Consider the following 27,032-nt stretch of genomic DNA (forward strand, 5'->3'; position numbering starts at 1 on the left):
AAGCCTCAATCAGCTGGATACCTTCTTTTCCAGCTGACGATGGTGCCCCCTCCACGGCAGGGATGCCGTGCAATAAGTTATCCAACAAAGTTCCCCAGCTTTGAGAGGGCACTCGACGATGCTCAGCCATCCGGCAATGTAATGCAGCTTGTTTGAATGCTCCCACTTAATTAATATTGCCAACGCGTTTCACGGCCTCTCGCCGCTTCTTCATGGGCTGCTCGGAAACACACACTGAAGCGCGCATTTGGTTTGCATTGTAGGCTGATTTTATTAACATGCTCGCCCCCAGTGGGCGTGTCTTAAAGAGCTTTCTTTCCTGATGCATGATGGACTTAAAAGTTCCCAAATGCGAGATAAAGTTAATTCAATGAGTGTCCATTAAGAGCACATTATTTATTCCTTTTTTCAAACCTTGAGTAGGGGTAGGAACATCGCTGCAAGCTATTTCGCATATCGAGCATTGTGCTCACACGCTCTCGAATAGTTTCGAAATCACAAGCCTCAATCAGCTGGATACCTTCTTTTCCAGCTGACGATGGTGCCCCCTCCACGGCAGGGATGCCGTGCAATAAGTTATCCAACAAAGTTCCCCAGCTTTGAGAGGGCACTCGACGATGCTCAGCCATCCGGCAATGTAATGCAGCTTGTTTGAATGCTCCCACTTAATTAATATTGCCAACGCGTTTCACGGCCTCTCGCCGCTTCTTCATGGGCTGCTCGGAAACACACACTGAAGCGCGCATTTGGTTTGCATTGTAGGCTGATTTTATTAACATGCTCGCCCCCAGTGGGCGTGTCTTAAAGAGCTTTCTTTCCTGATGCATGATGGACTTAAAAGTTCCCAAATGCGAGATAAAGTTAATTCAATGAGTGTCCATTAAGAGCACATTATTTATTCCTTTTTTCAAACCTTGAGTAGGGGTAGGAACATCGCTGCAAGCTATTTCGCATATCGAGCATTGTGCTCACACGCTCTCGAATAGTTTCGAAATCACAAGCCTCAATCAGCTGGATACCTTCTTTTCCAGCTGACGATGGTGCCCCCTCCACGGCAGGGATGCCGTGCAATAAGTTATCCAACAAAGTTCCCCAGCTTTGAGAGGGCACTCGACGATGCTCAGCCATCCGGCAATGTAATGCAGCTTGTTTGAATGCTCCCACTTAATTAATATTGCCAACGCGTTTCACGGCCTCTCGCCGCTTCTTCATGGGCTGCTCGGAAACACACACTGAAGCGCGCATTTGGTTTGCATTGTAGGCTGATTTTATTAACATGCTCGCCCCCAGTGGGCGTGTCTTAAAGAGCTTTCTTTCCTGATGCATGATGGACTTAAAAGTTCCCAAATGCGAGATAAAGTTAATTCAATGAGTGTCCATTAAGAGCACATTATTTATTCCTTTTTTCAAACCTTGAGTAGGGGTAGGAACATCGCTGCAAGCTATTTCGCATATCGAGCATTGTGCTCACACGCTCTCGAATAGTTTCGAAATCACAAGCCTCAATCAGCTGGATACCTTCTTTTCCAGCTGACGATGGTGCCCCCTCCACGGCAGGGATGCCGTGCAATAAGTTATCCAACAAAGTTCCCCAGCTTTGAGAGGGCACTCGACGATGCTCAGCCATCCGGCAATGTAATGCAGCTTGTTTGAATGCTCCCACTTAATTAATATTGCCAACGCGTTTCACGGCCTCTCGCCGCTTCTTCATGGGCTGCTCGGAAACACACACTGAAGCGCGCATTTGGTTTGCATTGTAGGCTGATTTTATTAACATGCTCGCCCCCAGTGGGCGTGTCTTAAAGAGCTTTCTTTCCTGATGCATGATGGACTTAAAAGTTCCCAAATGCGAGATAAAGTTAATTCAATGAGTGTCCATTAAGAGCACATTATTTATTCCTTTTTTCAAACCTTGAGTAGGGGTAGGAACATCGCTGCAAGCTATTTCGCATATCGAGCATTGTGCTCACACGCTCTCGAATAGTTTCGAAATCACAAGCCTCAATCAGCTGGATACCTTCTTTTCCAGCTGACGATGGTGCCCCCTCCACGGCAGGGATGCCGTGCAATAAGTTATCCAACAAAGTTCCCCAGCTTTGAGAGGGCACTCGACGATGCTCAGCCATCCGGCAATGTGCCCTCTCAAAGCTGGGGAACTTTGTTGGATAACTTATTGCACGGCATCCCTGCCGTGGAGGGGGCACCATCGTCAGCAGGAAAAGAAGGTATCCAGCTGATTGAGGCTTGTGATTTCGAAACTATTCGAGAGCGTGTGAGCACAATGCTCGATATGCGAAATAGCTTGCAGCGATGTTCCTACCCCTACTCAAGGTTTGAAAAAAGGAATAAATAATGTGCTCTTAATGGACACTCATTGAATTAACTTTATCTCGCATTTGGGAACTTTTAAGTCCATCATGCATCAGGAAAGAAAGCTCTTTAAGACACGCCCACTGGGGGCGAGCATGTTAATAAAATCAGCCTACAATGCAAACCAAATGCGCGCTTCAGTGTGTGTTTCCGAGCAGCCCATGAAGAAGCGGCGAGAGGCCGTGAAACGCGTTGGCAATATTAATTAAGTGGGAGCATTCAAACAAGCTGCATTACATTGCCGGATGGCTGAGCATCGTCGAGTGCCCTCTCAAAGCTGGGGAACTTTGTTGGATAACTTATTGCACGGCATCCCTGCCGTGGAGGGGGCACCATCGTCAGCAGGAAAAGAAGGTATCCAGCTGATTGAGGCTTGTGATTTCGAAACTATTCGAGAGCGTGTGAGCACAATGCTCGATATGCGAAATAGCTTGCAGCGATGTTCCTACCCCTACTCAAGGTTTGAAAAAAGGAATAAATAATGTGCTCTTAATGGACACTCATTGAATTAACTTTATCTCGCATTTGGGAACTTTTAAGTCCATCATGCATCAGGAAAGAAAGCTCTTTAAGACACGCCCACTGGGGGCGAGCATGTTAATAAAATCAGCCTACAATGCAAACCAAATGCGCGCTTCAGTGTGTGTTTCCGAGCAGCCCATGAAGAAGCGGCGAGAGGCCGTGAAACGCGTTGGCAATATTAATTAAGTGGGAGCATTCAAACAAGCTGCATTACATTGCCGGATGGCTGAGCATCGTCGAGTGCCCTCTCAAAGCTGGGGAACTTTGTTGGATAACTTATTGCACGGCATCCCTGCCGTGGAGGGGGCACCATCGTCAGCAGGAAAAGAAGGTATCCAGCTGATTGAGGCTTGTGATTTCGAAACTATTCGAGAGCGTGTGAGCACAATGCTCGATATGCGAAATAGCTTGCAGCGATGTTCCTACCCCTACTCAAGGTTTGAAAAAAGGAATAAATAATGTGCTCTTAATGGACACTCATTGAATTAACTTTATCTCGCATTTGGGAACTTTTAAGTCCATCATGCATCAGGAAAGAAAGCTCTTTAAGACACGCCCACTGGGGGCGAGCATGTTAATAAAATCAGCCTACAATGCAAACCAAATGCGCGCTTCAGTGTGTGTTTCCGAGCAGCCCATGAAGAAGCGGCGAGAGGCCGTGAAACGCGTTGGCAATATTAATTAAGTGGGAGCATTCAAACAAGCTGCATTACATTGCCGGATGGCTGAGCATCGTCGAGTGCCCTCTCAAAGCTGGGGAACTTTGTTGGATAACTTATTGCACGGCATCCCTGCCGTGGAGGGGGCACCATCGTCAGCAGGAAAAGAAGGTATCCAGCTGATTGAGGCTTGTGATTTCGAAACTATTCGAGAGCGTGTGAGCACAATGCTCGATATGCGAAATAGCTTGCAGCGATGTTCCTACCCCTACTCAAGGTTTGAAAAAAGGAATAAATAATGTGCTCTTAATGGACACTCATTGAATTAACTTTATCTCGCATTTGGGAACTTTTAAGTCCATCATGCATCAGGAAAGAAAGCTCTTTAAGACACGCCCACTGGGGGCGAGCATGTTAATAAAATCAGCCTACAATGCAAACCAAATGCGCGCTTCAGTGTGTGTTTCCGAGCAGCCCATGAAGAAGCGGCGAGAGGCCGTGAAACGCGTTGGCAATATTAATTAAGTGGGAGCATTCAAACAAGCTGCATTACATTGCCGGATGGCTGAGCATCGTCGAGTGCCCTCTCAAAGCTGGGGAACTTTGTTGGATAACTTATTGCACGGCATCCCTGCCGTGGAGGGGGCACCATCGTCAGCAGGAAAAGAAGGTATCCAGCTGATTGAGGCTTGTGATTTCGAAACTATTCGAGAGCGTGTGAGCACAATGCTCGATATGCGAAATAGCTTGCAGCGATGTTCCTACCCCTACTCAAGGTTTGAAAAAAGGAATAAATAATGTGCTCTTAATGGACACTCATTGAATTAACTTTATCTCGCATTTGGGAACTTTTAAGTCCATCATGCATCAGGAAAGAAAGCTCTTTAAGACACGCCCACTGGGGGCGAGCATGTTAATAAAATCAGCCTACAATGCAAACCAAATGCGCGCTTCAGTGTGTGTTTCCGAGCAGCCCATGAAGAAGCGGCGAGAGGCCGTGAAACGCGTTGGCAATATTAATTAAGTGGGAGCATTCAAACAAGCTGCATTACATTGCCGGATGGCTGAGCATCGTCGAGTGCCCTCTCAAAGCTGGGGAACTTTGTTGGATAACTTATTGCACGGCATCCCTGCCGTGGAGGGGGCACCATCGTCAGCAGGAAAAGAAGGTATCCAGCTGATTGAGGCTTGTGATTTCGAAACTATTCGAGAGCGTGTGAGCACAATGCTCGATATGCGAAATAGCTTGCAGCGATGTTCCTACCCCTATTCAAGGTTTGAAAAAAGGAATAAATAATGTGCTCTTAATGGACACTCATTGAATTAACTTTATCTCGCATTTGGGAACTTTTAAGTCCATCATGCATCAGGAAAGAAAGCTCTTTAAGACACGCCCACTGGGGGCGAGCATGTTAATAAAATCAGCCTACAATGCAAACCAAATGCGCGCTTCAGTGTGTGTTTCCGAGCAGCCCATGAAGAAGCGGCGAGAGGCCGTGAAACGCGTTGGCAATATTAATTAAGTGGGAGCATTCAAACAAGCTGCATTACATTGCCGGATGGCTGAGCATCGTCGAGTGCCCTCTCAAAGCTGGGGAACTTTGTTGGATAAAATATATATATATATATATATATATATATATATATATATATATATATATATATATATATATATATATCCAAGAAAGATGTGACTCAAACAGATAGATTCACCAAAGAACAAAGATATATTTCCACTACAACGTTTCAGCTTCCGCTTTCCTCGGGTAGTACAAGATGGTTTGCTCTGTGGCTGCACAGATGACACAGCTGAATTTTCAAAAAGCATCATGAGTGAACAGTCCATTTGGAATGTGGAATCAATGTAGTTCTGAGAACTCTTGAGATATGCAGTAATCAGGTTGTGTTGTCAGTAATGTTCAGTCCATCTGGATGCAGTGATTTTAAACGGTACATCCAGAAGTTTTCCCTGGAGTCCAGTAGTTCTTCCTTTGAAACATGTTCCACGGGGAAAATCTTCAAATCTGATAGTGAATGATCCACAAGGTTGAAATGATTGGTTACAGGCTGGTCAATTTTCTTATTAATTATTGCAGATTTGTGGTTCCTGAATCGTGAACGGAGGTCATTCACTGTTTGGCCTACATATTGTTTTTTACAGCTTTGCCGTTGGCACTGAATCACATAAATAATGCACGTTGAGCGACATTTAAGATGCTGCCTTATTTCTTAGGTCCTTCTCGTAACAGAACTCGTTACAGATGATGTTTGTAAAAGATATTCACACGTGATGCACCTTTTAGAGTCACAGCAATGAACCCCTGCATTTGTTACAGCTTGCTTGAGTTCAGCTCTCACAATAAGAGATCGTAAATTTGGAGCTCTGCGGTAAGCCATGACTGGTGGTTTTGGACCAACCTTTTGCAATTTTTCACAAGTGGGCAGTAAGGGAAATGTTTTTTGCATTATATTTCTGTAGTTAGGAGCTGATGGATGATAGTCAACTACAAATGGAGTTCTGCCACTTTTGTGTCTGCCGTTGGTATTCCAAATAAGTGCTTCTCTGGGTAACTGTAAAAACTTGTCAATTTGTTGCTGTATGATATGCAGAGGATAGCCTCGCCTTTTAAATAATGTAGCAAGCTCCTGTAGATGGTCTTTACAGGTTTCCTCATTGCTGCAGATGCGTCTTATTCTGAGTGCTTGGCTGTAGATGATGATCAGTTTAGTGTGGTGTGGGTGACATGAAGTCCAGTTTAGATACAAATGAGCATCTGTAGGCTTGTGGTACAGATCAGTTGTAATGTTGTGTTCATGAATGGTGAGTAGCATATCCAGAAAAGGGAGATGAGGCTTCTGTTTAGTGTTGCTGCTGGTAAATTTGATGGTAGGATGGATATTGTTGATATAAGCTGTAAATTGTTCCAATGTTCTACTTCCTGCATTCCATATTATAAACATGTCATCGTAGCCATACCAGTGGTTTGATGCTAGAAGTAGCAAGTATACATTTCTCTAGTTTGCCCATGAAGATATTTGCATAGGATGGAGCCATCCGAGTGCCCATGGAAGTCCCTTGTATCTGCAGATAGTGTTTACCATTGAATGTAAAATTGTTGGATTTAAGGATAACTCTTGCCAAGTTGGTAAGCACATTTGTTGATGGCTTTTTCACAGTTCTTTTATTAAGAGCTTCAGATAATGCCATAAGCCCATCCTCATGTGGTATATTGGTGTATAATGATGTAACATCAAATGTAGCCAGAAGAGTATCATCATCAAATGTGTAGGTTTGGTTTAATTTTTCAATAATCTGAAGGAAGTGACTGGTATCTTTAACAAATGATGGACGTTCCTGTACAATGGGCTGAAGGTGCAGGTCGACAAATAAAGATAGTCTCTCAGTGGCTGTGTCATTGCCAGAGATGATGGGACGGCCAGGATTGCTCTTTTTGTGAATTTTGGGAAGCATATAAAATCTCCCAGTTCTTGGTTTGGGATGAACAAGTATATCTGCTGTTGTTTCATCAATGAGGTTTAAGCTCCTGTATCTTACAACCATGTTCTTAATTTCTTTGGTCAAGTCTTCTGTGGGATCAGTTTCTAAAGGTTTGTAAGTGTTGGTATCCATTAGTTGTTTCATTCCTTCCTCAATATAATCAATTACATTCATGGCAACCACTGCACCACCTTTGTCTGTCGGTTTTATAATGACATCCATTCTCTGTTGAAGGAGGTGGAGAGCTTTTCTTTCTTCTCGGGTGATGTTATCAAAAATCCTTTTAGGTGTTGATTCCTTGATGAGTTTCTTGATGGATAAAATGTATGTATCAAGGAAAGGATTTCTACCACATTGAGGAGTTCATGATTTGGGATGGCGGAACTTCTTAAATGGATCTGGAAGGTAGCTTGGCAGATCAACATTAGAATTATTGTAAAAGTATTCTGCAAGTCTGCATCTTCTCTCGAAGGTTTTTAGGTCTCTCATCATGTTGGCAGTATTATGGTCCTTCGGTACAGGACAGAAATAGAGGCCTTTGCTCAAGAGGTTCAATTTGCCTGGTGATAGGAGCCCTCCAGTCAAGTCAATAACTGGGTTGGATGTCTGGAAGGGTTGTAGCTGACTGATGCTATGCAGCCTTTTTTGTCTTATAAATCTTCTATTCTTTTTATGCTGTTTACTCACAGGGCTTTCACTGACAAGAAAATCTCCAAAAACTGAATGATTTATGAAGTAGTGAGTTGGAAGAGGAGGTATATGAAATCTTAACATATCTCTTTTTAGTTTTGCAGATTTAATTTCAATAGCTTTCCTGGCAGTCATCGCTTTTACTATTGCAATCCTCTGTAGTATGTGTGCCACTTCAGAGTCACTTTTTGTGTTCTTTAAAAGTCCCAGCTCTTTTTGTAGATTGGCTTTAAGCATCTGCATTTTTTAATGGTTACTTTAATAGATACCAATAGTAGGGCCATTGATGAGTTATGCAGTAAAATATTCCGTGTAGCTGACCATTCATAACTAGTTAGTTTAAAAGGTGGCTTAGACCTAACCTCCAACCCAATAGGATAGATGTTAAGTTTTTTATAGATTTGTAAATGTGCTATTGTAAATTGGCACTTACTGATTTTCTCCTGGATGAACAACGCATATCTAGGATGTAGATTTGTTCTTGACATGGTGGTTGCTTCTGGCTTGAGTATCGGATCCAGGGAGGATACAGGTTTGTAATCCCAAAAACAGTATACTTGAAGATGAAGGATCACAAGAGAACAACAGCCAGCTAGGGCAAAAATCTGGATCCCAAAGGATACAATGAGTCCCAAAGAAATAAAATATCCAAGAAAGAAGTGACTCAAACAGATAGATTCACCAAAGAACAAAAATATATTTCCACTACAACGTTTCAGCTTCCGCCTTCCTCAGGTTGTACAAGATGGTTTGCTCTGTGGCTGCTGATGACACAGCTGAATTTTCAAAAAGCATCATGAGTGAAGATTCCATTTGGAATGTAGAATCAATGCAGTCCTGAGAGCTCTTGAGATATGCAGTAATCAGGTTGTGTTGTCAGTAATGTTCAGTCCATCTGGATGCAGTGATTTTAAACGGTACATACAGAAGTTTTCCCTGGAGTCCAGTAGTTCTTCCTTTGAAACATGTTCCACGGGGAAAATCTTCAAATCTGATAGTGAATGATCCACAAGGTTGAAATGATTGGCTACAGGCTGGTCAATTTTCTTATTAATAATTGCAGATTTGTGGTTCCTGAATCGTGTACGGAGGTCATTCACTGTTTGGCCTACATATTGTTTTTTACAGCCTTGCCGTTGGCACTGAATCACATAAATAATGCATGTTGAGCGACATGTAAGATGCTGCCTTATTGCATACGTCCTTCTCGTAACAGAACTAGTTACAGATGATGTTTGTAAAAGATATTCACACGTGATGCACCTTTTAGAGTCACAGCAATGAACCCCTGCATTTGTTACAGCTTGCTTGAGTTCAGCTCTCACAGTAAGAGATCGTAAATTTGGAGCTCTGCGGTAAGCAATGACTGGTGGTTTTGGAAAAACCTTTTGCAATTTTTCACAAGTGGACAGTAATGGAAATGTTTTTTGCATTATATTTCTGTAGTTAGGAGCTGATGGATGATAGTCAACTACAAATGGAGTTCTGTCACTTTTGTTCGTGCCGTTGGTATTCCAAATAAGTGCTTCTCTGGGTAACTGCAAAGACTTGTCAATTTGTTGCTGTATGATATGCAGAGGATAGCCTCGCCTTTTAAATAATGTGGCAAGCTCCTGTAGATGGTCTTTACATGTTTCCTCATTGCTGCAGATGCGTCTTTTTCTGAGTGCTTGTATATATATATATATTTATATATTGTAATTATATATATATATTGCTATATGCTCCGGGATCCCGCTCGTGGGCGGGGATAATTCACTGCTTATGACTTTGATGAGTATACCCCTGGAAGAGAACCAGGATTACAGGTAAGTAACTTATCCTTATCATCTATAGCGCCCTACTTGATCTTACATCACAACAGTTTCACTTCCTTTATTTTTGCCCAATCCTTCCTCTGTAGTGGTGAGACCTCTACAATATTTAGATTTTAAAAGGGTCCTAAAGATTTATTTAGACAATAACTAAATCCAGTGGGAAGTCTAGACACCTTTTGTAAATCATAGCCCTCTCAGAACAGGATTACCATTCTCCAAACAATCACACTCGTTGATTTGTATCCTTTATTACATGTTGCTACCAGTTAGCAAATACACCTTCACCTAGAAAACCCAAAGCTTGTTCCACTAGAGGAAAAGCACATCTGCCACTTGGGTCAGAAACATGTAAGGCTGCAAATTTGGAAATCAATTCGTTCATCAGTTAGTGAGCTGATACTTTGGTGGGGCAGCCAACCCAAATGTCATTTCTTTTTCTGCATGTCTTACTTTTATAGCATTTTATTTCTTACATTGACAACTTCAAAGTGGAAACAGGCTTGCTCAGTGCTTAGTTTATAAAATAATTAGTTCCAGGGCCCTCGTCAGGAGGGACACTACAGTTTGCACCATCCATTGCCCCTGCCAGGACTGCCAATAACAGCGCCAACACAACAAATAACCATCACACGCTTACAAGTGTGACAATTCATGCTATTCCAAGCCCCCCCAGCTATAAGTAGGGCTTGAGGGGCAGGTAATCACTCACTGTAAATATAAATTGAATTAATAAATAGCTACTTTTGTGCTCATACCTAAATTAGGCAGAAAGCACCATCATGTGGCAGACAGTCATAAGTGCCAGTACAGACAATCAAGTACCTGTGCTGAGCACCGGAAATCACCAGCTCAAACTAAGCACTGTGCTTGCTACTATATTCTACATTTAGTACTATCAGTGAGAGTCCTAAAATGCAGAAGGAAATGTTACATGTAATTCTAGTTCTACATTGTAAGTGTCATCACTGAAGTCATAAACAACCAACCCTCCCTCCTCCCCGGTTGTCCATGTGATACAATTGTATTAAAATATTTTCTTTTGGTGCATCATATTCTCTAGTTCAAAGAGAACTGAGGCTGTGAAGCAAACTGCCAGCACAGTGCATGCAGGGTAACTGAAGTTGTTGGTTCTTTTAAAGTTACCGTGTATGCTGGGTGCAGCTATATGTGCTTTTGAACTGACAGGCACTTTTCCCTTCATTTTCCTCTGCAGGGTTACTAGGTTGGTTTTTATTATAGGCCCATTTCTACACTAAATGCTGCAGTGCGGTTTAAATTTAGAATTATATTACCATAGTTCTCTACACAAACAATGCAGTTAGGTGTAGTGATGGTGTATCACTTTAAGTAGGCTCGTGGGTAGGAATAGAACCTACATCTGTATTAGGAATGTTAGTGTATGAATGTGATTCTAACTGAGTGTCAGTTGTACTGGATGAGCTGCTGATCTCTGGATGTACTCAGCTGTACTGGAATAAACCTTGGAGTTATAACTACTACATGTGTCCTACTCCTCCTTTGCCTGGATGAACTACAACCCGATGCCACACAATTTTGGCGACGTTCTGGGATCTGCTTGATTTTTTTGTTTTTTTTTAAGAAACACACAGTTGGCATTAATGGTATAAACGACTGCATCCTCGACGAGGAGAAGAAATCGAGTAAGCGCGGATATCGGACTTATCCTGGATTTAATTTTCTGGATGTTCCTGATAAACGAAGCGGACCGAACGATCATATGTTTGGGTCTCTCGCATCTCGTTTTGGGAAAGTGTAGTCTGGTGTTCAGTTTTGCCTGGATTTAAGGCCCTCACCACCTCGCATGCTGCAGTGAACTATTTCAACAAATTTTGAACTTTGGGAAATATCAAGAAGTCAACTCACGTTTGAATGTAAGCATTATCGTTGGAGTGCTCCGCGAGTCCAGTCCCTCGCGTTGGATCGTCATCGCACCGTCACGTGGGACCAGCAAAGCGCACGTCATCACGTACCTTGGATCGTCATCGCACCGTCACGTGGGACCAGCAAAGCGCACGTCATCACGTACGTGCTAAACACTCACAGGACACCGTCGAATTGGTTGCCATAGATACGCCTCGCGAGACGACGCAGTGAAGCGCACAGATTAAGGACTCATTTTGACAGGAGATTTGGCTCGTTAGCATTTCGAGGTGAGCAGGTGAGGCCAAATTCATGTGAATTTCAGGCAAATAGTAACGAAGTAGTCCTCATGAACACAAAGAAGGTTAATTTATAGTGTTTGACATTCAAGCAGCTCATTTTTTTTTTATTTTGTTTTGGCTGAGTACACCAGGGAGTTTCTTGAAGTGGTAAGCTATTAAGTACAGTAGCAACAACTGGATGTGGTGTTCATTTTCTGTCTGGAAATACCAGAGGAACAGTTCGGAAGTCGTGTTTTGTATCTTCATTAATTTACAGTCTCTGATTTTTTTTTTGGTTTTTCTTGTTTACCTTTTAAAAAAATATGCCGTCTGACACTTCTTCATCATCCTCGGATACAAGAAATGCCGCTTCTGGCGATGGAATGTTTGCGAAACCACACATTAATTCACCAAAAGAATTTTTACCAACGCCTGGTGATCCAGTAGTAACATGGTTAGTGTGGAAAGAGTACTTTATCAACTACATTGCGAATTTAGAGGACATTAGCGGAACATTCCCTCCGGAAAGGAAGAAAAGGATGCTATTGTATTCGTTAGGTCCCGAAGGCTTACGGATCTTTAATGAAATGGTTAAGGTGGAAAGATCAGAGGGGGATACAGATGTTTTCAAATCGGCCATATCAGATTTGGATGATTATTTTTCCCCTTCTGTATGTATTGCTGTAACTAGGCATGCTTTTTTCCACAGGAAACAAGACAAACTAGAGACTATTGAGGAATATGTGTCCGCGCTAAGAAAGTTAGCGAGCAAGTGCAGATTTGCTCAACTGCATGACGAGTTTATCCGTGACCAGGTTGTAATGTACACCAAGAATAAGTCATTACAAGACAAATTGTGGATAGAAGGAGAGAGTTGTCTTAAAGACATCGTTGCCATAGTTAAGAAAGGAGAACTTTCAGAGAGATGTGCGAAAGCCACGCTCTCGAATGATAAAGCGACCACTAGTGAGGTTGTGGGTAAAGTTAGTGATAAGAAAAAGGTGTACAGAAATAACACTAACTCACGGTTTGATAAAGGTAAATCAGATGTATCTACAAAAAAAAAACGGACTATGTGGATAACAGAAGGTCAGGAAGTCTGATTTGTTATAGATGTGGAAGTTATTCACACTCTGCAGGTTATGAGAAATGTCCGGCAAAATTGGCTAAGTGCTTAGAGTGCGGTCTAGTTGGTCATTTCTCTAGAGTTTGCAGAAGGAAAAAAAAATTGAACACGAATAGTACAGTGAAATGTGTTCAAGAAGAGGAGGATGATAGTTTTTCGACTGCTAGTGATGCAGATATTCAAGTGAATTGCATCCAGAAAAAGAAAGTAGTACTGAATATAACTGGTAATTCATCGTCCAAGCCGTTATGCATGATCTCTTTAGGGGGCATAGTAGTACAACTTGCTGCTGATTCGGGATCTCCATTCACCATAATCCCACAAGATGTATGGAACAACATGTTTGTTGGTAAAATTGGGGAGTGGTTAGAACCCAATGATGTCTCTGCTGAGAGTTTCACAGGGGACAAAATAGACATGTTGGGTTTTAGAACGTTAGTTTTCAGGTTCAAAGAGAGAGAAGCAGTGGGCAAACTATATGTAGCTAAAGAAGGTCCACCAGTGCTGGGATGGAAAGATCAGAAGTCGTTACATATCATCCTGAACCCTAATAGCAAGGAACAAGTTTTAGTCTCATGTGATGGGGAGGACACTAAGAAGTGGGTTGTACAAGAGTTTCCAGAGGTATTCACAGGTACCATGGGCAAGTTAAAAGGATTTACCCATCGTATCCATTTAAAAGAGGGAGCTATTCCCAAAATTCACAAAGCTAGGAATATCCCTTTTATTGTGAGGGATGAGGTGAAAGGAGAGTTACAGAAAATGTTGGAAAACAATGTCATTGAAACAGTAGAAGCTGCGGAATGGGTTTCTCCCTTAGTCGTAGCACGCAAATCGAATGGTAAAGCCCGTTTATGCGTGGATTTGAGATACCTAAATGATAACATACTAGTTGACCAGTTTCCCCTGCCAAGGATTGATGAAATGCTGTCTGTAACGAGTAATGCAAAGTGGTTCTCCACATTGGACTTGTCAGCAGCTTATCATCAAGTTGTTTTGGAAAAGAGCAGCAGGCACCTTACCACTTTTTGCACCCCTTTTGGGTGTTACAGATTCAAGCGCATGCCGTTCTGGCTGGCATCAGCCGCTGCAGTATTTCAGAGGCTCATGACCAACCTCTTTAATCACATACAAGAAGTAGCTGTCTTCCAAGATGACATCTTAATCATGGGGAAGGATAGAGCACACCACGACATGATTTTAAGGGAGGTATTGTCCATTCTCCGTGACAACGGTTTGGTGGCTGAAGGCAGTAAGTGTAAGTTTGCTGAGAAGTCAGTCACATATTTAGGCCATGAGATTAGTTGTGCAGGCATAAAGCCCAAATGCAGTTTGGTGGATGCGATTCTCAATGCACCCCCACCTAAATCAAAGGACGAACTTCGTTCTTTTCTTGGGTTGGCGGAATTTTATTCCAAATTTGTTTACAACTTTGCAAAGAAAACGTATGAAATGCGAAATTTGTTAAAGAACAAGGTTACTTTTGATTGGACGCCTGCGTGTCAGAGCGCTTTTGTCACCATTAGAGAAGCAATTGCTCATGCTCCCACATTACAGGGTTTTGATCCACAGGCGTTTTCTGTGGTCACGACGGATGCTAGCGGTACTGGTCTTGGGGGAGTTTTGTCCCAAGTTGGGAATGATGGTAAAGAAGTAATTATAGCATTTGCGTCTCGTTCGCTTTCTCCCACAGAGGAGAAGTACTCTGTGATAGAACGCGAAGCCTTAGCCTGTGTCTGGGCTATGGAGCACTTTAGAAAGTTCATATGGGGTAAGAAATTCTTGTTGCGCTCCGACCATAAACCGTTGATGAAGCTATTGACGACAGAGGGTTTGTCTAGGGCCTCAGCGAGAATCGCAAGGATGTCTATGCGACTCCAAGATTTCGTATATGAGGTGAAATATGTACCGGGTGCAAAGAATATCATTGCAGATTTCTTAAGTAGACTCCCTTTACCTATGAAAGAAATTGACCTTGATCCTTGGAGTGAATTCTCTGTGGCTGGTGTATTTGATGATACAACAGGGTTGCGTAGAGATGATTGGCACTTGGAGTGTAACAAAGACAAAACGCTGGAAATTGTCAGAAATAGAGTCATCCAAGGGTGGTCTAATGAATGCAAAAAGGATGTGGCACTGAGAGCTTTTTGGGAGGTGCGCGACGAATTAAGCTTTGATGGGGAATTTGTATGTAGAGGAGGAAAAGTTATACCTCCGTATGGTATGAGAAGCAAAATTATCGTGATTGGGCACGAAGGTCATCCAGGCGTTTCTCGCACCAAAAGGAACATTAAGGCGTTATATTGGTGGCCAAGAATTGACTTGGAAATTGAACGGTTTGTAAGGGAGTGCATCAGTTGTGAATCTTCGGATAAAGCACAGAGAACACTCAATCCCCCAATGTCTTCGTTGTCCTGCCCAGATTTGCCTTGGGAGGAAGTCGCTTTAGACATTATGGGTCCCGTGGAATGGCAAGATGGGGTTACCAAGTACTTAGTTGTGCTTGTGGACATGTTTTCCAGGTGGATTGAGGTTGAAGTGGTGACGAAGGTGAACACTGAAACAGTTATTGTTTTTTTACAAAGATGCTTTCTTAGAGAGGGTTTTCCTGCACGCATCCTTACAGACAATGGTGTTCAATTCAAGTCTGACTTGATGAGAAAATTTATGGAGAGTACTGGTGTTCAGCAACGGTTTACAGCTTTATATCACCCTAGAGGTAATTCAGTGGTAGAAAGAGTTAACAGGGTTTTGAAAGGTGTTTTGCAATTGGCGAAGAAAGGTAATAAGAATTGGGATGATGAATTGGACAAGTTAGTCTGGTCATACAGAATCACCCCACATGACACTATTGGGGAGAGTCCTTTTGGGATAATGCGGGGGAGATTTCCATATTGTAAAATTAATCCTGGGTGGATTGGCAGGAGTAGAAAGTATGATTGGGATGCTGAACGTGTAAAAGAAGCTATGAAGGCTTCACAAGAGAAGAATAAAACATATTTTGACAACAAACACGGTACAAAAGAACCGTGTGTTCAGGTTGGACAATGGGTAAGGGTTAAAATTGCAAGAAAATCTAGCAAATTACAACCCAGATTTTCAGAACCTAAGACTGTTACAAAAGTTATGAGGAACACAGTGCAACTTGATGATGGTAGTGTCCATCATATGAGCCGCATTGCTTTGTCAAATGATCAAAGTAAAGAAAAAAATAATATTTCAGAGGAAAGAAGAGCATATTGGTGGATGGATGTTTTCCCGTCTGTAGGAGAAGGTAATGAAAGACTTGGGGATATAGATCTGGGTGTGAGTACGCAGTCCACTGAACCTTTGGGTTTTCAGATGGAGCAAAATGGAGCAGCTGAAGTTGTCTCTGATGAGGGGGATATTATTGGTGGGAAAACCTTGGAAGGGAGTGTGTTGAAGGATGGTCAAGTTCTGGGTAAAAGTGGTGAAGTGACAGCACAGTGTAAAGAGCCTTTCAAGGATTGTGCAACTGGGAGTAGGGTAAGCAGGTTTGGTAGGTGTATCACTACTCCCCGGAAACTTGATGGTTTCGTTATTTGTAAGTAGTGTATTTTGTAAATTGTGTTGTTATGATTTTTGTAACTATGTGCGAGTGAGTTTTGTAAAAGTATTTTTGTGAATACAAAGTATTATTAAGAAGGGAGATGTGTAGTGATGGTGTATCACTTTAAGTAGGCTCGTGGGTAGGAATAGAACCTACATCTGTATTAGGAATGTTAGTGTATGAATGTGATTCTAACTGAGTGTCAGTTGTACTGGATGAGCTGCTGATCTCTGGATGTACTCAGCTGTACTGGAATAAACCTTGGAGTTATAACTACTACATGTGTCCTACTCCTCCTTTGCCTGGATGAACTACAACCCGATGCCACATTAGGGTCCCCACATGTAGTCAGAACTATACTGCATTTGGGATTTTAGAGGATATCAGTGCCGATTTTAACTAGGATTGCAAGCAAGTAATATTTTCTTACTCATCATTGGATTTTCCAACATTTCCATGCTTCAACCTATCAGGCAGGAAATTCTCCATAAATATCACCACTCAGCATGACAGTAACTCATTTAGTATTGTAGAATGTTATGTCATTGTATTGACCTCTGCGCTGGACAAGTTCTTCACTAGAGACATTCTATATTCATTGTTTACAGATTCTTTTGGAATAGCTCTGACTTGTAGAATATAAAATTGATATGCACTTACACTACCTCATTTTAAAATGACAACAGAAGCTTTTAAACAACTGCTTAAATAAAGAGGTGTATTTAAGAGTACTACTTTGATCTACTTTCCCTTTGTTACCTTAAAGAGGGCTTTGCCTTTTGGGCTTACTTTTGTGTAGGTTGGCCAGGAAGGTGTTAACACATCTAAAAAGCAGTTAGATAGTAGTTGGAAAGTAAGTAAGTAACAATTTAATTAAGCGCAAAAATGCCTGGAGTCTTAGTGCTTACAGTGAACCTCAGAGAACCTTCTAGTAGCAATTTAGGGCTCTTTTTATTATATGTGTGTTACAAAAAGCCATGTTTTGAGCTGTTTCCTAAAACATGACAAGCTGGTCTGAGATCTTAAGGCCAATGGAAGAGAATTCTGAAGTTTGCTGCCAAGATAGTGCATACTCCTGCCCCCATCAAACTTTGTTTACTCTCGGAACTTTTATCCTGTAAGCTGAGGAGGACCCTAGGGCTAGTTGAGGACAGTACCAAAGGATGTTATTCCGATGATAGTGAGACCCCTTTCAAACAAAGCGTTGTGAATGATGCACAAAGATTTGAACCTGACGCTATCCACTTCAAGTAACCAGTAAAGGTCCCTATATCCTTAGTGACTGAGCAGAATTTAGGCACTTTCAGGAGCAGCTGAGCTGCAGCATTTTGCAATGACTGTTATTTTATCAATGCGCTTATCATTGTACCTAAATACAAAGCATTGCAATAATTAATCCTAGAAAGGATCAGACCAAGCACAACAGTTTTTTTGGAGGTCTAAGGGGATGAATAGAAGCACTTTTTTCAGTAATCTGATAATGTAGAAACAAGTGGAAGTTGATATGATTAATCTTCCCTGAAAACTGAACTGGTCATTAAAAAACACTCCAAGATTTTTTACTTTTGAGATAGGGTAGATATTGGACCGAAATCTACTGCCCACCACTTTGTGTTCCAAAAATTAGTGTTCTTGCCAAAAAGACTCACCTCGGTTTTCTCAACGTTCAATTCTAGAAAATTCTTCTGCATCCAAATGAATACCTGAGTTAAGCAATTCTTCAGGTTTAAGGCGGTAGGACCCTCATCTTCAAGAATATGAACATAATTTGAGTATTAGTGACGTAGGAGACTGCCGACAGGCCACATGATTGGAGAAGCTCTTAGAAACGGAGTGACATAAATGTTAAATAGCGTCAGGGTTAACAAAGAACCCTGAGGCACCCCGCTAGGAAGAGAAAAAAGTTTCGATTCAAATTTGTTTATTTCAACACCTTTGTATTCTTTTTGTTAGGAAAGAGTTGAGAAGGGCACGAGTTGTGCCGTCTAGCCCTAGCCTCTCAAGCCAGTTGATAAGAATCTTTTTTTTAAAAATCTGTTTTTATCCATTTTTGTTATTTTTTCAAACATCAATACAGACATTCGGTACAGTGGCATACGAGCTCCTTGGGTAGAACAGTAGTGCATGGCGCACTTAAAAGATACATAATTAGGTCGTAGCTGGATGAGCTCCGCCCCGCTGCATTGAACACCTAACGAGGCAGAAATTGCAATTATTGGTATATGCAGTCCTGCCTTCCCCCACGTGGGCTCATCAGGATATCTCGGTGAGTTCCGCAGCCGAATCCGCAGCCACTGTCCAGAAACAAGAAGAAAACAAACAGAAAGCACCGCAACCACCTCAAAAGTAGACCAGCTCCAGTGTGCCTATCGCTATCCCTGCCCCCGTGTAGTCCCCCCCTCCCCCGATTGCATTGAGTGACGAAGCTGCAGCACACCATCACGCATCTGGGTGCATTGTCCCCTCTCACCCTGTGCGGGTGCGCCAGTTGATAAGAACCTTGTGGTTAACTGTATCAAACGTGGCTGAGAGCTCGAGAAGAATTAGAGTCACAGTTCTTTGTATTTCTTCAGAGGCCGCAACTAGTGTGAACTCAGTAGAGTGATGGACTCTGTAATAATGTTGGGCCTGATTAAAAGTTTAATTGGGCTCTAAATAAGGGGTAAGTTCTTGTTCATTGCTTTTTCAAGGCCAGAAAAGGTAGCTGAGAAATCAGCCAATAGTTTTTAGTGACAGCCAGATCAAGATTTTTATTTTTAATATAGGTAGTACTGAGGCTAGCTTTCAGGCTGTCGGAAAAATTCCTGTCTCTAATATTTGATCCAAAAGTTTAGTGAGGTAAATTGCCATTAAGTTTGGAACAAAATGCCAGATGCATGGAGGGCAGTGGTCGGATGGAGATCCAGACTTCGTGGTGGTAACAAGATTCACTACTTCATTCTCCGAGAGAGGAGAAAAATTGCTTAGGCATTCATGACGCCTTGAGCGCTCGACCTCAGTTATTTTAAGAACCTCAGCTGCTTTCTGATTGAGGACAGGTTCTACATCTCCTACATCTCTAATAGAAGGAGGTCGTTGCAATTTTATCGCAGACACACTCTATTTTATTTTGTAAAAAGTCTCCCATGTTATTACAACTGTTTTGATCTATTCCATAGGGCCGATTCCGATGCGGTTAGGTATTGCTCCGACCCTTGGTCGGAGCCATCCTAACTACTTGGGACTTACCCTTACTGATTCCTTTCCGATTGAGCCATTCTGATGGGCTCAGTCGGAAAGGAATCCAACTCGGTTTTCCGGATGGCTTCCGACAGGCTCAGAGAGCCCGTCCACCATCCGGAAACCCTTCAGTACTCCCCCGGCCGGCTCTTTCCAGCCGAGGGAGTACAATGGGTTTCCCACTGCCTTTCTGTGCCGGCCTTTCCGACACAGAAAGGCAGTAGGAAACCGTCTTTGGGGGCCCATAGCAGGGTCCCCTTGGGTGCGAGGCCACCGAATGTTGATCCCTGCATCCGGTGGCAAGGCACCTTGGGGTGCCTGCCACGGGGTGCAGGGAAGAACTGCACCTCTGCTCTTAATGATGCGAGCATGCATTCCAGTCAGAATGCATGCTCCCATTGTTAAGTATAGGATTGCGACTGAACAGGGTTCGGTCGCATCCAACTTGCAGATCTGGAACCCACGACAATAGGTCGTTCGGTTCTAGTTCCTGTATGATGTCGGACGGACTTCGGTCCGTCTGACATCGGAATCGGCCCCTAAAAGTAAAGACTTGTTTAAAATTAGCAAGAGATGTAATAGTTTTAAATAGCTCAGATGAGGAGTTTTTAGCTGTTTTATTTTTGCTGAAAAAATAGGGTTTTTGTACTGTTGATATGAGTATATAATACTCTTTACAAATGCTGGAGTAATTCTTTTTAGCTATTGGATCAAACTCCTTTCTCCATAGACGTTTGATAGCTCTACATTTTTGTTTAAGAATCTTTCATTCAGGATGTATCAAGGTGCAGAAGGTTGCTATCGATAAGTTGTAATCTTTTTTTCGGGACCAAGCTGGATCAGAACGGAACCTATCCAACTAAAAAAATTACTGGAGGCCATCAGTATCCATGGCAAGGCTATTCTTACTCAGAGTAGCCTTCAACTCCCCTTTAGAGACTCTGCGCCAAGGGTGGAAGGTTATTGGGATATGGTTGGTATTCTGGCCAAGATTTTGTCAAAGCAGTTCCGCTTTCTGCTGTTGCCTAAGTTAAGTCAATTTCAGTGACTGTAGGGTTCTGCCATGGTGACACAGGATAGGTCGGCAGGTAGAACCCTATGCAATGCAGAAGGTTACGCCTCCTACAGCTCAGTTGCATGCAGCCTTCTTAAGCAGGATCTAGCCATTTCCCAGACAGCTTTGTAGTATCAAACTATTAACCTGCCTATGTGCTTTAACCAGAGAGTAAGAATTTATGCAGTAATGATGCTTATTTCCAGCCAGAAGACTCTGTGCCCCTCCCACCTGGCAGCCCTTATGCAGCAGCCACACCAACCACACTCTATGTAAGAATATCAGATGAGTGCATAACACCGATAACCCATTGTTCCAGTCCTGGCTCTCCACTCAACAACCTAATGCATTCTGTCAATTGACCGCTTACCTCACTACAGTTTACCCAATGTATAACCTGAAAACTATAATTTGTAAATGACAAGAGCAAGACTGGAGCATTGCATTTCCGAGTCACCTTACTAGCCAGTGATAAGCTCACTGGTTAGAGGTGAGCGCCCCATCTCCCCCAAAAAGTCCAAAGTGAGCTTGGTAGAGATAGACATTTTGCTCTGCCACTGACAGCCAATTCAGCAAAGAGTTCAGGCTTGAGATCTACCCTATGCTTTCTCCCCTGAACCGACTACACCAGCCTTTCCCTGCAAGTCACCTTAAGCAAGTGTAGAAATCCTGGAGGCCTCTCCTTCACTTCCCCATTCCTCCCATTGGGTGTATAAAGACAGATCTTACAGGACAGAGCCTCTGATTGGTTACCGCTAGAATCAACAGAGTGAACGCTAGGAAGAGTAAGGAAGGGCAGGGTCGTTTGAGCAGGCAGCTATCACGTTTGTCACAGAGCTTATCAACATACACTTCAATGAATTTCATACACTCGTGTGTAGACTGCATGTGTTAACTGTCCATTCGGTTGGTTAGGGAAAAAATATTTCAAGTTGCTGTAGGCTCGAGAAAATCTTGTAGCGAGCCAGATATGGACCACGGGCCTAGTTTGGAGACCCCTGAGTTAAAATAACAGAGCACAAGAAAGAAAAGCAACACTTCATTTTGATTCTTTAAACTACTGCTTTAATTATGCTCCATGATTTTTTTCGCCTTTCCCCTGGCTGCTGGCTTTGGCAGCAGGCATTGTGACCTCAGAACTCAACGGTAATAATTATTACAGTTGAGTTCTAATGTAATTTCATCATAATCGGCGCCTGAGTTGCTCACAAGTCGCTGGTTATTAAGAAATTAGAGCCAGGCTTTTGTACAGGATTGCAGAATCCCTTGTTTTATATATAGATACAAACAAGCATACACACATACATGTTGGCTTAGCATATTTAAATTTGGGCTTGTTTGAATATATCTTTGCATCTATATTTAGATATTAATATGCACATACTTACAAAGCCAGGTTTAAATATTTTTATCAAACAGCACTGCTGTTGTAGTAAGACAAGTTAATGTGTGTGTCAAGGTGTTTGCTTTTTCAGTGTCATCTCCTGATACGTTGAGCAGCTGTGGTTGTGAGGCACATGGGAGGGCGGGAAAAATAGCTATGGGTCATGGGCCCTACCTGGCCCTACTACAGAAACCAGTGAAAAGACTGGCAAAACCAGTGAAAAGACTCTGGAGGAAATTAATAAAATCTTAGGGCTGGTGGTTCAGGGTTAGTAGCAAGGGGAAGAAGGGCAATAAGAGCCTTCAGTACTGGAAGAGCAAGCTCTTCATCCATGGGCTCGGCCTCTGTCAGATGGAGGGAGAGCATAGTGATAGATGAGAATGCTCTGGAACCACTAATTCAGGCTCAGACGTGCAGCAGGTCAAAGGTGAGAGGACGGTGCGGAGTACATTGCACCAGCTGATGTTTATTGGAAGGACCATCCTTCCAATTGGAATGTTTTTGCTCATTGCAATTGTCTTCTCCTACTTGGCTCTGTAGACTCTTTCTGGGAGGGGAGGGGGGGGGGGGGCGGGTGGATGAAAGATAGTCATAGAGAGCAAGAAGGTTCAGGCCTGTGGTACAACTGGGAAAATCCAGAAAGTAGAGCAGAGGTTGGCATGCACTCAAAGTCTGTATACATAGGGCTCAGCATGAAAAAGACAGAAAGATGATTTTTTAATAGAGAAAAGAATGAGAAGCTAAAGTTTAAACAGTGGCAGAGGAAGGAAAAAAGAAGTAGTAGTGGGAAAGAAATGGAAAACGACAAGAAAATATTAAAGAGCTCTCTGTGGAAAGAAAGGTCATTAGATTCTATATGGTCGAGGACAGCTGGAAGGGTGATAGAGAAGAGAGGGTGGGGATAAAAAAGAAGAAAGAAAAGTGAAGGGAGCAAATGGAGCTGGTGAACAAATATACCAAGGAGATACGAACAGGACCGCATAAATGAAGAGCAGAGACAGCAAGAGAAATAGGGCAATTAGATTGGAAAGCTTCATGGAAATATAGTAATGGGATGGTAGAGAAAATGTAGAAAGCTATGAATGACAGAATGGAAAGAAAGGGAAATGCTGGTAGAAGAATGGGTAAAACAGGATGATTCGAAATAATTGAAATAAATACATTGGAAGAGAGAGCGAGGAAAGTGACGTGAAACTGAGCATTGGAAATGAGAAATCTGAGTGTACAGAGAGAAATGGAGTGAATAAATAGGGATGGCAAAGAAAACAATTTAAAACATGAGACGGGATAGGACAGAGAAGGTAAAAAAATATACTGGAATGAGAGAACAGTAAAAACGAGAAAGGACTGGAGAGGAAAGGAGAAAAAACATGACAGACACAAATTAAGGAAGGAAGAGGGTGGGAAGCGAGAGGAAGGAATAGGATATGGAAAGAGAAAAGGGAGATTTGAAGCAGAGTAAGCGTAGACAGAAATGGAGAGGGCAAACAGAAATAAATGTAGATAATCTTTGATGTTGAGATATATATAAAGTGGGATGAAAAAAGGCATGAAGAACATAGAGATGAGTGAGAGGGATGGTGGGGAACAGAGAAAGTGGAAGCTCTGAAGGAGGAGAAAAAGTGAAAGGAAGGACGGAGATGAGGAACACAGATAGGGAGTGACAGATTTGTAAGCACAGACATTCATTAGGTGCATTGGTGCTCAGAAGAGTGAGGGGCTCCCTTCCCAAATGATGGTTCTCTTTAATATGGACCTCAGGTGCGATCTGCCTCATTTTCTTTGTTTGCATCATGCCTTGCCATGACATCCTTGCTACACCACTGCTCCACACTTCAAGGAAACAACACCTTCTCACTTGTGGAGACACAGCCCTGACCCCAGCTGGGCTGCATGCGCACAGTGGGATTTTCAGACAAAATGCATTAGAAGCTGTGGGATAAGCAGTTTTCACAAGATTTAAATCCTGGGATTTAAGAGCCTAACCTGTGCAAACGCTCAAAGATGACTCAAGCTCAGCCTATAGGGTAAACATGTGTGTTTCAGAATGAGTGCATCTTGAACAGACAGAGAGCCTTGCTCTCCAACTGCATCACACAAAATCTTAACACTAACATCACTCTTAAGGCCTACCACACTTCTCCTGAACCTGGTTTTTAGGCATGAGGGCCCAAAACAAGGTGCTAATAAATTCATCTGCCTGTCAGCAAGGGGCCCTAGGGTGAAACAAATCAGAAAACATGTAATATTCGACAAGGAGATCTTAGATTCAGTAGTAGAGAGCCCACTTTCATATGAGGTGGACTGACCTTCATGGAAATCCAGAGGTTTTTTATAGCATACTGGTTTCTCCGAAAGGCAAGCTGGGTTGGAGTTTAGTCAGTCAAACCTAGCAGGGGCTTCCTGCATATAACTTATCTGCTTCAGCCTTGCCAGCATTTCAGAGCACCAAATCTGGTGGTGTTCACGAAACTCACCGGAGAGTCACCAGTAGCACTACAAGACCGCGCAGAATACAATTTCCAAAAGCATACATACCTCCAGCATTCGAGATATACCAGGCCTCACCATCAACAGGGTTGGTATGTGTAGTAATGGAGCCAGACACGTGGAGGTATTTCAAGGTTGGTTTAGTGAAGAGTAGTAGTTGAGTCCAGAAGTAATAATGTATAGGCCTCACCAGGAGCAGCCAGCAGGCAGCTCAGCCCATCTCAAGTGTGCCTTTCCTGAGAGACACCCAACATTCCACAGAGCATCATCACACTGTAACATTCTAGAGACATTTCATGTGATGAATGAGGAGAAGGACAACTATGGACAGAGGTGTAAAATACTACATATTTCCCTTTCTTCCGCAACCCAACAACGGAAAGAACAGTAGAGAAGTAAAAACACTGGAACAACAGGAACTGGCAAAAAGAGAAAAACTGCAAGGAAGGAACAGAAAGGTAGAAAGAGTGGGAGGAGAAACTGCGTGGAAGGAATAGAAAGGTAGAAATAGTGGTAGGAAACACTGGTAGAAAGAGTGGGACGAGAAACTGCATGGAAGACACAGAAAGGTAGAAAGAGTGGGAGGAAACACTGAAGGGTACAAACACGTAAATAAGTACTCATCCTCCCTTCTCCATAAAACAACGAGAAAGAAGATGGAAAGCGAAACCCAAGAACTACTCCAGACTCACCCACTGGCAGGAGAGGTATGAAGGTAGACAGGCATTGAGTAAATGGAAATAGCAAACAGAGAAGCAGAGGAAAGAACAAGAAAAGATCCTTCATACTACCCTGTTAAAACAGCAATAAAAAATAATGAATCGAGCAATAGAAAGGGAAAAACCCATATCGACAAGACCTCGTAAAGGGTCACTCATTGAAGAATTGAGAGGGATAAACCCACATATCGACAACCTCATAAAGGTCACACATTGAAAACACATTGAAAAATTGAGAGAGATGAAATCCCAAATTGAAAACTTGGTAAAAGTCACACATTGAGAAAAAAAAAACATTGAAAAACGAGTAATTGAACTGTTGAGGGTGACCATTTGAAATCGTGAGTACCATGGTGAGTGCAACACAATGTAATCCCAACTGGGGAATACTACTGGAATATGCAAATTGAGAAGTGCAATCCCGAACAGGGAAAACTGCATGTGCAATCCCGAACAGGGAAAACTGCATTGAAAAATAGAGCAACGAAACACATGCATGTACATTGATATAAGAGGGTAATCGAATAAGGGTGCAAAAATGTACCCCATTGAGCTAAATAGAATTGACTTGACCTACAATCGTACACTTGCATAAACAGTAACACTAGACCATCTGCAATAAAATTTGAAACCATGCATAAACGATAAATATCATTTGAAATTGAACACATAGAGGGGTATAACCCCATAGCGACAACCTAGTAGAGGTCAAACATAGAAACTATTGAGCAGAATCAAAAAATAGAGAAACAACTTCTCTTTGAAGAACAATTGAAGATACTTGAGGGAGACCTGATTAACCCAAAAGGTGGCATGACTAGAAACAGCACCAATAGAGTGTTGAAGTAGTGCTTAAAAGATCCGGCTCGAGAACAGTGAGAACAGTAGCACCATGCAGAAAGACAGGAAGGATCCCTCACTTGTACTTGCAGTCAGTTGATGGTCCGTATGCGATCTCAAATGTACAACATCTTTCGACCCAGAAGGTTTGAAATTTTTTTTTTATAGAGACGCTACTAGAAGAAGTTGTAGATACGTAGCACGAAAAAAAGTCATGAAGTGCCAGCTAAAAGATGGCGCCAAACTGCATCACACCATGCCGCGTACTTCCCAGCGCACTCATGCTCCAAGGCGCCTGCAAACAGCTTTGAAGGTTGAAGGTAGGAAAGAAACAGGACATCGTCAGGGATTCAGGGGAAGCTGCGCGTTGCACCATGGAATGAAAGGTGTGTGAGCCGCGTTTGAATTTTTGAGCAACAGCGGGACAGGCAGTTGAACTGCCATAAATTCAGAGAAAATGTGAAGCCCAAAATGTAATTGAAATTGAAAGCCAATGTGTGCACAACTCCCATAAGCACAGGAGAGGTACAGGGAAGGTACAGAGCCCGTAACAAAATTGAAATAGACTCACCCCACCCTATAAAACCATAGGTGCACCTGTAATGTGGGTGGCAGGAAGGCAATATTACCGCACCAGTCGTGCTTGAATTGAAGTAATTGCATTCGTGGATATTCCAGCCCTGCTTTGACACTGTGACCAAGTATGTCGATGAGTAGAGTCTTGATCCTCCGAGGCACAATTAAAGTACAACAACTGGAGATGGGTGTAGTCTTGATCCTCTGGGGCACAATTAAAGTACAACAACTGGAGATGTGTGTGTTGGAACGAGACAGGTTTCTGGTTGAGAAGTTGTACTCAGAGCCAAACTGGAAGATTGGTTGATTCCTGAGGCGCCTCACTGAAGACACA

The sequence above is a fragment of the Triturus cristatus genome, chromosome 4_1 (assembly GCF_964204655.1).
Source record: "Triturus cristatus chromosome 4_1, aTriCri1.1, whole genome shotgun sequence".
NCBI classification, from domain to species: Eukaryota; Metazoa; Chordata; class Amphibia; order Caudata; family Salamandridae; genus Triturus; species Triturus cristatus.